At 47.5% G+C, this 8,193-nt stretch overlaps 2 long non-coding RNA genes across 2 annotated transcripts; one reads left to right on the top strand and one right to left on the bottom strand.

Moving 5' to 3' along the window:
• The first annotated feature begins 586 nt into the window (after positions 1 to 586).
• LOC137484265 (uncharacterized) lies at positions 587 to 3,311 on the top strand. The gene is made up of 3 exons (XR_011004804.1): positions 587 to 693; positions 993 to 1,064; positions 1,892 to 3,311. It is a non-coding gene; the product is annotated as an uncharacterized lncRNA (long non-coding RNA).
• Positions 3,312 to 3,605: 294 nt separating this feature from the next.
• LOC137484264 (uncharacterized) lies at positions 3,606 to 7,032 on the bottom strand. Its single transcript, XR_011004803.1, has 2 exons — positions 6,866 to 7,032; positions 3,606 to 3,951 (listed from the first exon to the last, which is right to left on the bottom strand). It is a non-coding gene; the product is annotated as an uncharacterized lncRNA (long non-coding RNA).
• Between the last annotated feature and the right edge of the window lie 1,161 nt (positions 7,033 to 8,193).

Raw genomic sequence — 8,193 nt, 5'->3', positions numbered from 1 at the left:
GGACACTTCCCCTGCCAAAAAAACCTGTTAGGTCAGAGTAATACTAAATGCAGAGTTATTCTGTGTCTAAATCCATTCTGTCTGCAATTATAGCCCTTTGCAGCATGAGACCTGGGGGCTTTGTGAGTAGGACATATTCTTTAACAGGTCATTTGCATTTTCTCTTTCTCTTCTCAAATGCCAGCACCTGGGCTGCTCTTAAATCCCCCTTTAAACTGTTTCTGAGCCAGTCCTGGATGATTCCTTGCAGTGCTGCTGTCATCCCACGACAGGCCATGAAAATCAAAGCAGATTTCATTTGCTTTGGAAGCAGATGTCTTGTGAAAAAGCTTCTGTCTGTTTAGCAGCATGGCAGATTCATTCCTCCAACAGTCAAAAGGCTTTAATTTAGTGAGGTCACACAGCCAGAAATTGGCCAATTGAACACTCACCAGAGAACCTCTGCATAAGCCTGATGTGATTCTACAGGACAGAGAAGTACCTGCAGCATCAGGTAGAATACTGGAGCATCTCTCATTACTCAGACACAGCGAGGTGGTCTCAATGCTGAACACGGTTATTATTACATACAGAAATGCTGCTGCATCAGTTTGACTTTCCTGCAGCCTCCCGCGGGGCTCACAGTGAAGGCAAACGAGGAGAGCAAAGAGGGACCGTGGGTCCGGACTGCCTCAGGCACAGGAAGGGCTGAAGGTGAGTGACTGCCTTATGCAATACAGGACTGCAAATCCTGCTCTGGTCGTTTGCCACTTTCCTACCAAGATAAACAAAACATGTCCCTACTCAGTTCATGCAATTTTCCACAATGCCCTGAACTCTGCAGGTGACAGCCTGGGCGAGGGAACAGAGACAGCTCTGCACACAGGCTGGTGGGATTGCAGTACACGATTGTGACAGGTGGGGATACTTTTCAAAAACTATCTCTGTACCAAAGGATTTGAAATGTTTTTTACCTGAGGCTACCTGCCAATAACTACTGCTATTCTTTGCAGCTGCAAACACCTTCAAAATAAAGGCAAAGTTCCAGCTGAGTGTGATGTTCAGACTCCAGCTCCAGCGTTAAGGTATGTGAACAATTCATTCAACCTACTCCTGCATCTTGTTGAACAAAGATGAGTTGTTTTCATGCCCATAGTTTCTGGACAGTTGTGTCAAACCTTTGGCTAAACCTATCCAAAGACCTGTCTAAACCCAGATGCATCACTGGGTAAGTAAGTTTAAGTCATGCCACAGTGACATTAAAGAAGGCATCACAAGGAGCCAGCTTTGTGGCTTGAGACAGATGGATCAACTGGGAATACCTAGTCAAGAATGACCAGAAGGCTTCTGCACAGAAAAATCTAAAGGAAGGCACTCAAACACAGTGAATTTAGCCATCACTAACACTTATCGAGTGCATCACTAGGAAAAAAAACCCAAAGGTAGCTGTAATTCCAGTCTTTGCACTCCCTGTCTTCAAAGAGCTTCCAAAGGCAGCTTGAATTCTTCACCCTGATGCTGGCATGCTCGGAGTGACATCGGAAGCCACTGCTGGCAGTCGCTGCTATCACAGCCCCAGCTCCCCATGCTGGCAGCAGCAGGAAAGTGGCTGTAACTGGATCCATCCCAGCCCGGAGAGCCTGGGCAGCCCCACTCCCAGCCCCACTGCACAGTGGATATCTGCTCTGCACACTAACTATAGACTTGATGAAACATTATCATACATGAAGGACTAATTAGGTGTGCTGGGCCATTAGCCATCTCTGAACATTGACTGATGAAAAATGTAATTAATGGCAGCTTTCATAAACAGACTGCAGAATGGAGAATTGAATTAAAAGGAAAACAGCTGTTGCTAATGGAAATAAGGGCCATTTCTTGATTAAAATATCTGCCCGTCCTTCCGTGGGAGTTTTTCCAGAGTAGTGGGATGGAAGAGTGTAACAAGATCTGGGAGCAGAGAATCTGCAAAGCTTCCTGCTGAAGAAAGTACAACTTCTCTGTCTGGTGAGTCACAATGTTTTCCTTTTGCAGATTGGAGCAGGGGAAAGAACCATACAATTGCCTTGTTCATCTTGCTGCCAGTCTGAACAGCTTTATAAACCTTGGGGATCAACCCTGACATGTAGGAATCCAGCTCAGCTTTAACATAATGTGATATTTCATTTCACAAGAACCCACAGATATAGGAGGGTCTAGAATTGAAAAGCTACTTGCTCAGGCCCTACACAGTACCACTGAGCTCTGAATCCAGGAGGCATCTCCACAAATCCCACTTAAGCTCATCTATTGATTCTGACACCAAACTGCAGCAGGAATACACAGCTGAGAACATCTATCAAAGAGAGACTTCCACCCTGAGACAGCCACTAGGGACTCAGTAAGAGTTTGGTGACATGAGTGAAAGGGTCTGAATGATGGAAAATGTCAGAATAGAGATTTTTTTTCAGGTCATGAGGCCTTTCCTTCATGCTGTGCTGACTCTGATTCCCACTGACAAGAAACACTGCAGGATAAACCTACAGTATGGAAGAGTTAACATCCAGATTTTCATCGGGACTGAGCAACACAGCTTCATCTGCCCCCTGTGACAGAAATCACACAGCAGTGGGGTGAAAAGCTCCTTTCTGAGTTTCTGAAGCCATTTACTTCTACATTTACTTCATTTAGCATAAAAATTTTCACGGTGCTTCCAAGTGCCACTGGGACCTGTGTGTCAGTGGACATGGCCTTCTCAGTTTTAGCCCGTGTGCTTGAGTGTGTCCTCTCCAAGGCTCAAGGATGCTTTAGTGTCTCTTCATATAAAGTCTTCAATGATGGGGTTGATTCCCTGGGAGGGCACGTGCTGTAAATGAATTTTGGTGCTTCACTGTTGAGCTGCTCTCTGTAGATCTGCACCCCACTGTGTACCTGGGGCAGGAGAGCTCTGCTCTGCTGCTCTGACTCCGTCAGTGTTCTCTGCCTTGTTCAAAACGATAGATCTTTCCCATCAGTGATGCCCTGGAAAGCCCAAGCCCCACAGAGCCTGCTGACAAGGAAATACACGCTCCATGCCACCCGTGCCCCGAGGAACGGAGGCGCATGAAAGGCTGCGTTCAGGCTGCATTATCAGATCCAAAGTGGAAACCAAAGAGAGAGAAAGGTCTGAAAGATGAGCCAGATGGGAATGCCTGTTGCTTTCACCTTTGATCCACATGGTGCTTTGATGTGGTATTTCAGTCCTTCAGACGAGGTAACTTATCCCAGTCTGCAGCTCATGGCACCTCTGATGGATATAAATGAGGCAGCAAGCCGAGCTCCTGCGCTCTCACTGAGGCACTGCCAGTCAGAGGCATAATTCAGTCCCAGCTCCCTTCCAATGCCCATTTTTTTTCTCTGCCTGCAGAGTCTAAAAGGAAATTCCCTCAAATAAATACGAAAGCACTTGATGTTCATCTAATGGCATTTCAGGGAAAGGAAGCATGAAACCACACAAGTTATTCATCTCCATAAAATGGTTTTATCAGGACCCAGAACACAATTCCTTAGCCTGAGGTGGTCTGATCTTCTTTGTGAGACGTAAATGCATGACATTATGTGCAGAATGGGTGCTGCTTAAGAACCCAGATAGATACAGAGCAGGCATGTGGGAATGATCAGCATAAAATATTTCATTTTAATGATGTGCACACTTCTGTTCCTTTGAGGGAGAACAGTATGCGCAGTGAATACTTCAGCACATTTTTCTAGTGATATGGAGGTCTTGATCTGTTGGTGAGAGCTTAGACTCAAGTGTTATTTGTGTCACTCTCTGCCAAAGGTCCGCTTCTCCATTGCTCTGTGCATGGAAAACCCTGTGCCTACGTTTTCCCATCAGCAAAACAGAAACAAAGTCCACATCCATGTGCTCACCATTTGGGCACAAACCCAACCTGGAAAAACAGACTCCAAACATCCTGGAGTTTGCTCCTCTCTGCAGTCAACACCAGAAATCTGTCCCAAAGAACAGAAAGAGTGGTATTAGCTTAAACAAGAACTCCTCCACGTGCACATGAAACAAGTCCTGGGAAGGGAGAAAAGCTGAAGCTGTTCTTACTTGCTACCTCCTGTACAGGCTTTAATTGCACATTATTCATTAATCCTTTGCTCTTCTAAACAAACAGATATGTTTCAAGACACTTGTATTACATAAAAAGCCAGAAACCCTTCTGGATGAGTGTGTATGTGCACATTCACCCAAGGGAGTGCCGCTGGTCCTCATTTCCCTGTGCAAGTGCTGTGCTAGAGCTGACAGAAATTAGCGTCTGTTGTGTGGCTTTCTTGGGCTGGTTTTGACATTGATCTTACAAAATCCACATGGGAACCTCAAGATAATTGCCTGGAACACTCTCAGGAGTGGCACTTAGAGGGAGATGGATCTGCAGGACTGCTTGGAACTGCAGGAGGCTTCTCACTGAGGAGATTCCTCCTGTCATCCCCCAGCATTTTGTGCCTGCTGTCACCCCCCTGTGTTTGCTCTGCTGTCAGACCACATGAAGATTAGATAAGCAATTCTGGTTCTACAACTGCACTGACCACAGTGATACGGTTTCCTGATCATTAATGGACAGCATCATTCTATCCTGGACCATGAAAACAGGAAGAGACCAACACCTGTACTGCAGGAGAGGGCAAATCCTCCTTGTCCAGGGGTTTGATCTCTGTAACACAGCTGTCACCATGCTTAAGATGGGAGAAAAGTTATCCAGAAACAGAAACTGGGGAGAGAAAGGTGAAGAAGCAAATGCAGGGAGCACAGAAATGTGTTCACAGGTCCTTGTGACTCTCAGACTGCATGCTCAAGAGAATCAAACACAACTGTTGCTCTTCTGTTCTTCAGCAGCTCTGTTGTTTTCAATTCAATAGGAATTAATCCTGGTCCCACAGGGAGGAGAACAGGGTAACTGGTGCAGCAGGGAGACCTTTTGAGCTGGATCTGGAGCCAGACTAACTGGCCAAAGTCGTCTCTGATAGAACAGTGCCAAGACCAGCTCAGCATTCTTCACCTCCCTTGAGCTTCAGCAGGGACAAACCTGGCTGGGCTGTGCTCAGCCTGGATGACCCAGCTGTGGCACGGCCCAAGCCCAGCAAACCCATCGGCCTGGCGGGCCCTTGCCAGCCTGGCACGTCTGAGTTCGTGAACTGCAGCTGGTGCTGGCCCCGGGTCCCATTTTCCCTCGACATCCTGAGCAAAGCCAATCAGGCCTCACCACAGCGCCAGCGAGACCGCGGGCAGGAAGGGATCAAATTTTCCAGTTTGGCCTCAAGTGTGTCACCACATCAGCACACAACTGCTTCGCCTCATGCCCGTGTGTTGTGTCACACCTCATATTTCACACGATAAAGCACAGCCCAGCGATGCAAGTCCCTTCTCTTGCAGGACGGCTGGTATTTATGGAGATAGCCATTACCAGGAAGCCAGGATTTAGGGCATGCGAGGGCTGGTGGTGGCACAGAGCCCTTGCTACTGGTGGGTGGGATTGCTTTACCTCTCCCTGAACTCCAGCCAGGCCACTCAGCACATCTCCAGCCACAAGAAGTTTCCAGCTGTTTTGGTTTGAAGCACCAGAGGAGGGGGAGAAGCAGGGGAGGCTCTATCAGCTCTTCCCAGGGAATGTGGTTCAGCTCCTCGCACCTCATCTTTGGTCAGGAAACTGAGAGGAGGATAGGCAAAGCTGCTGAGCCTACTTAGACAGAATACCTCAAGAAAACATGCGGAGCCAAATTATGTCTCGCCAACTTCTCCCAGCCCAACACCTTCCACAGCTCTGCTGCAGGGAAGTGAGGGCAGCACTGGGACCTTTTCCTTGGCCCCTGCTATGGAGCAGCTCCTGGGCTCTCACATGCTCTCAGTGGTGGGGAAAGCCACTGCTGTGAGCTGGGACACTGAAGCACCAAGAACAGCAGATTCCAAAATCCCAGATTCCACGGTCCTTGTGCCCAGGGTTTCCTGCTGCTGAGTGATTCTAACAGCCTCTTCTATGGATTTTAAGAAGGACACAGCGGAGAGAAGCCAGGGTGAACATTCCTATGCAAGGAAAATGAGGTGGCTGTGTCAGAGTAATTGGCACAGACTGGATCCAGCCCTCCCTTGGGAGCCACAATTCAGCCACGGGTGTCTGGTTTTTTCCTGCAACTCAGCTCAGGGTTTCAAGAACCCTGAGCCCTCCGTGGTCAATGGTGGATGTACTCCAAGCATGGAAGACATGGCCACCCCTGAAAAGCACAGCCAACAGGCCCTGGACTACCTTTCCCAGGAGGGATACAACAAGGGCAGCACAGCACAGAGATGGGGGCACACACCCTGGAGAGCACAGAGCCTCTCAGATCAGCCTACACACAGCAGCAAGGAGCTGAGAGGCCAAAATAACCCTCTGCCCGCTCTGCCCACCGCTGACATCACCCACGTCCTGACATCATTCACATCCTGATCCTCTCCCAGCAATGGGGATGACTGGGGAGTTCAGGGCACGGGTCACTGAAGGAGGTATTTATTCACTGTCACGGCAGAGCAGCTGGAGCCACCAACAACAGCTGAGGGGTCCTGGCCCAAAGCCAGGCACGGGGACATCAGTGAGATGTGAACTAGAGGAGTCTGGGCTGCGTGAGCCATCCAACATCAGGCATCCATGGCTCCAGAGGGATGAAATGAGGGTAGCTTGGAGAAAAAACAATTACTGAGTTTCAACCCAGCAGGCAGCAAAACACCACTCAATCCCCCATGGTGGGATGGGGAAGATGATTGGGAAAAAGGCAAAACCCATGGGTTGAGACAAAGACAGTTTACTAGGACAGAAAAGGGAGGAAAATAATAATAATAATGATAAAATAATACACAAAACAAGTGATGCACAGAGCAATTGCTTACCACTCACCGAGCAACGTCCAGTCAGTCCCCAAGCAGCACTCACCGCCCCCAGGCTAACTCTCCCCATTTTTTTTTGTCCAGCATGCTGCCACATGGTCTGGAATATCCTTTTGGTCTGTGGGATCAGCTGTCCTGGCTGTGTCCCCTCTCAGTTTCTTGTACCTCCTTGCAGCATGAGAGGATGAAAAGTCTTTGGCCACTGCTCAGCAACAACTAAAATATCAACATTATTCTCATCCCAAATCCAAAACACAGCACTGTACCAGCTACTAGGCAGAAAAAAATAACTTTCTTACAGCTGAAACCAGGACATTGTCAAATCAGCATCACCATCCCTTGCCTCAGTTTCTTCAAACTAGGGACCATAGGATATGTTCCCATGAGGCTCTGAGGAGTGGAAGCTCTCAGACAGTGGAGACACTCTAATTCTTTTATCTGGGCAACAGGGAGAAAAGAGAAAGAAATAAAACCAGTTCATTTCTTGGAGCTGCTGTTCTGATGTTCCTTGCAATCCCTCTGTTTTGATTGCAGATGTATGGTCTGCTCTGGGTTTTTTGGTCTTTTTCCCCACTGTGATGCTATTTATGGCAGAAAGGGGATTTCATCATCTCCCCATGGCCATTCTCAGCAGCTGCTCTTGCCCCCCTCCCTGCCCTGCTCCCATTCGTCTAATAAACTTTTTTTGCTTGGTCCAGTTTCCTTCCTTGCACATCATCTCTTACATCACCTCTGTACTTATCTCAGGTTCTATCATTTCCTATTTCCAAGCACCTCTGAGAATAGCAATAAACACCATGTGCAGCAGAGTCTTGGCATAACACAGCAGCTGCAGGCACGGTTCTAAGTGACAGAAAGCCAGCCTGGAAATCTAAGATTTCTTTACCACAGGACACCCACTTGGTAATAACTGGGCACCGGTTCATTAAGAAAATCAGTATGTACAGTTCCTCACCCTACAGGAAGATCTAGGCCAAAAAAAAGTGAAGATTTGTTAAGCAGGACCCCACTCTTACGTGCCCTCTGCTGCTCCCAACTGGCATTGAAATTCCCTCTTTTCGGAATGATTTATGGCTAAATGCTATCATTATAAAGCAGAACCAGACTACTTCTGTGCAAGATAACAGTCATTAGGCAGGCTTTCTGACTTGATTTTTTTTGCTGTTTCATTGATTATTTTTACATTGTGATGTGCAAAAATCTACTCATGTCTTTATTAGCCCGACTTGTTTCCTACGTTTATGGAAAAGATCTTTGATAACAGTTGTTATTGCTGGAATGAATGTCAGACCATGCTCTGCTGTAATACATCTTTTAGAATTGCCTTCTCT

This window comes from Anomalospiza imberbis, chromosome 17 (assembly GCF_031753505.1).
Source record: "Anomalospiza imberbis isolate Cuckoo-Finch-1a 21T00152 chromosome 17, ASM3175350v1, whole genome shotgun sequence".
Classification (NCBI taxonomy): domain Eukaryota; kingdom Metazoa; phylum Chordata; class Aves; order Passeriformes; family Viduidae; genus Anomalospiza; species Anomalospiza imberbis.
The sequence above is the reverse complement of the archived record's forward strand: the minus strand, read 5'-3'. Positions and strand labels throughout refer to the sequence as shown.